The sequence below is a fragment of the Sorex fumeus genome, unplaced genomic scaffold (genome assembly GCF_029834395.1).
Source record: "Sorex fumeus unplaced genomic scaffold, SorFum_2.1 ptg000070l, whole genome shotgun sequence".
In the NCBI taxonomy this organism is placed as follows: domain Eukaryota; kingdom Metazoa; phylum Chordata; class Mammalia; order Eulipotyphla; family Soricidae; genus Sorex; species Sorex fumeus.
In genome coordinates, this window is record NW_026606127.1 from 11,299,303 (window position 1) to 11,303,140 (window position 3,838).

The window sequence follows — 3,838 nt, forward strand, 5'->3', positions numbered from 1 at the left end:
CAAACAGTTGTTCTCAGTTTAAAACTGTAGAAGATAAAGAAAAACATATACTCATTTGTGTCAAAATTTTTCAACCTGAAAGAAAAGGATCAAAACCAATTTAAGTAATCAAAAAACAAGCAAAACCAACAAATACTGGCAATTAATATGATAGGCCAAGGATGAATGTTTTTAATAAATTAGTGCTGTTAAAAAATCAGTATTTAGCTATTAAACTTCAATAGTAAAAATAAGCATAAACCATGATCATATAATCTGTATTGAAAGAAGTGTAAATGACTGGTAAACGCAAGGGCAAGATACTCGCAGATGCCTACCAGGTTCTCTCAGAGTGAGAACTGGACAATAATTGTTGTTGTCTTATCAACAAAATCCAGTCTCTGTATCTTGGCCATTGATGGGATTACATGGCTCCAGGGGCAGTTCGTGGTTGTAACACTTAGCTACTAGGAGATGGGGGATCTGGTTGGAGGGGGCCCAGTCTTGATCTGAGCAGCCTTGGAGATCTCATCGCCCGGTTGCGCACACCTGGGTTCCTCTGTCAGATTCGTTCATGCATGAGGCACCTTCAAGCTTGGGGAGAGTGGTCTAAAGCGTACCTATGGCTGGTTGCAGAGGTCTTCATGTGCCAGGGCTCTGCTCGGCGCGGTGAGGGAAACTCAACACACCCCCTCCAAGGGACCCCGGTGAAGAAAGCCAGGTGCGGGGTCAGGAGACTGTCATTTTAGACATATTTGGAATTAAGTTTAGATCAAAAAGTACACATCATTCAAACTACGTATGTGCTTAGTAATAAATTACTGCACACTTGTTCAATCACCTAAGAAACCCCACTCTGCTCAGAGAACTAGATTTTTAATTATAGGTCTGTTTTGCCCGTGTGTCATGGCTAAGAATCACTATCATTAGGTATGAAACTCACTATACACAAAGAAGAACACAGGCTGCTTTGAGTCATCTGTGATGTTAATTTGTGTTGGCCATTAAACTTCACTGAGACCCTTTTTTCTGTCCTTTACAGGAGCCTCATGAGTCTCAACTTCCGTTCAAGTTGAACTTATAATAATGTGGAATGAAATCATCAATATGCTCCTCACCTCTTCCTTCAGGAGAAAAATCCTACTTACATTCAAGGTGGTCAAAGTGCAGACAACACCATCCACCTTTTCCTGGAGATGTACGCGGGACTGCGGTGAGAACAGCAAAAGGCTCTAGTTTAATGGTATTAATGAAGGTTTCAGGGAAGTGCATTAAACAGGACTCATATAACATCGTCTAAAAGAATTATTTTGTAAAACTGATGCCTTGATTATGGTAAAAGATAATATGGTAAAAACCATATTTTTCTTTCTGGGACATTAAAGTTCTAAATCTATCAAGCTGCTTTGAAATACTTTCCTTGATTAGGTACCACTCTCTGCCATAGGGTAAGTAAGGACAACACTCAAAGTAATCAGAAGAGAAAAATTAACTCCTACTAGGTTTGGTTACACATATACTAAAATTGAAATGATACAGAGATTATCATGGTCCTTGCACAGAGACGACATGCAAACTTGTAAAGAGCTCCATATTTTTGTTGCAAGAAGAACTAACACGGCTACTTTAAGCTAAGGCAATCCCCACAAGTACAAAAATTCTACATAAAGATAGCACAAATCCCCATAACAACAATCTCTCTCAATGTCTATGGACTAAATGTGCCAATTCAGAGGCACAGAATAGGAAGATGAATTAGAAAACTGAACCCAACATTCTGATGCCTGCAAGAAACACATCTGAGCAATCAAAGCAACCATGGGCTAAAAGTAAAAGGCTGGAAAACAAGTCTTCAAGAAAAGAACACCTCCACAAAGCTGGAGTAGCCATACTAGTATCAGACCACGTGGACTTCAGGCTAAATGTTATAAGAGACAGTGAATGTCATTCTTCACGATCATGGGATCTTTACATCAGAAAGAACTCACCCTCCTCAATGTAGATGCTCAATGACAGACCAGCAAATTACTTAAAAACAACTTCTAATAGACTTAAAAAAAAACATTGATAGCAAAACAGTACTAGGTGGATATTTCAACACTACTTTGTCACTTCTCAATAGATCATACAGACTAAATCTCAGCAAGGAAATATTGTATTTAAGGGAAGTAATGAACAACCGTTGGCTTAGAGAAGAAATCAAAGAGGAAATAAAAAGGTTCCAGAAACAAATGAGAATGAGGACGCGAGCTAGCAGAACTTGTGGGACACAGCAAAAGCAGTGTTAAGAGGAAAGACTATAGCTCTGCCAGAATTCATCAAGAAGAAAGAAAGGGCCTACATGAATAAATTAGAGCTCAAGATTTTGGAAAATGACCAACAAAAGGAGTGCAAACTAGGCTGGAGCAAGGAAATAATAAAATTTGTAGTAGAAATCAATGAGCTAGAATCCCAAAATACAATCCAGAAGACCAATAAAAGCAAAAGCTTGTTATTTGAGAAAATAAACAAGATCAATAAACCTCTAGAAGCCTCTCAAAGAAACAGAAAGAATTCTAATAAATCGAATCAGAAATGCAAAGGGGGGTATCCTAATAGAAACTACAGAAATCCATAGGATCATCAGAGATTATTTTGAGAATCTTTGCAGCAGGAAATGAGAGAATCTTGAATAAATTGATAAATTAATGGATTCCAATTACCTCCCAAGGCTGAACCAAGAAGATTTGGAATACTTGAACCTATCACTACCAAGGAAATTGAAATGATGGTCAAAATATCCCCCCAAACAGAATCCGTGGCCCATATGGATTCAATAGTGAAATATTTCAATCCTTTAAAGAGGAACTGCTGCCAACATTTTTCAAAATTTTCCAGGAAATTGAAGAAACAGAAATGCTCCCAAATAGTTTCTATGAGACAAAGATCACCCTAATACTCAAAACAGACAGAGACACCACAAAAAATGAAAATTACAGACCTATTTCCTTGATGAATACAGATACACAGATTCTCAAGAAAATACCAGCAAAGAGAATCCAGAAACTCAACAAAAGATCACACACTATGACCAAGTAGGTTTATCTTGGGGATGCAAGGATGGCTTAACATTCTCTAGTCAATCAACAGAATACACCATCTCAATAAAATAAAGATAAAAGTCATGTCATCATATCGATAGATGTAGATAAAGCATGTGATGAGATCCAGCACCCATACATGATGAAAAACTCTCAACAAAATGGGAGTTGAAAGTACTTTCTTCAATCTAGTCAAAACAAACGACCACAAACCCACAGCAAGCATTATTCTCAACGGGGAGAAAACTAAAGACTTGGAGCAGAAATCAATGAGCTAGAATCCCAGAATACAATTAGGCACAAAACAAGTTACCCACTCTCACCACACCTATTCAACATAGTACTTGAAGTACTTGCCATAGGATTTCGGTAAAAAGAAAAGATACCAAGGGCATCCATATAAAAAAGGAAGAACTCAAGCTTTTACTATTTGGAGATGACATGATACTATACTTGGAAAATCCCAAAGAATCTACAAAAAAGCTCCTGGGAACAATAGATTTGTTTCGTAAAGTAGCATATTACAAAATCAATATCCGGTAGTCCATGGCTTTCCCATATATTTCAAATGAAAGAGAAAAAAAGAGATAGAGAAAAACAATCCCATTCACAATAATACCTCAGAAAATCGAGTATATTAGAATCAACTAAAATGTTAAGGAACTATACTTTGGTACTATTGCGGCAACATGGGAAGCTGCCATTGTTGACAACATTGACGAGGAATACAATCCACTGGTTCAGCACCTCCATGAATGTGCGAGGAACACCAAGAGAGA

General features: G+C 37.6%; 1 pseudogene; it reads left to right on the forward strand.

The window, feature by feature from the left end:
* Window positions 1-1,481: 1,481 nt before the first annotated feature.
* On the forward strand, window positions 1,482-1,578 carry LOC130036999 (uncharacterized; annotated as a pseudogene).
* Window positions 1,579-3,838: the final 2,260 nt, after the last annotated feature.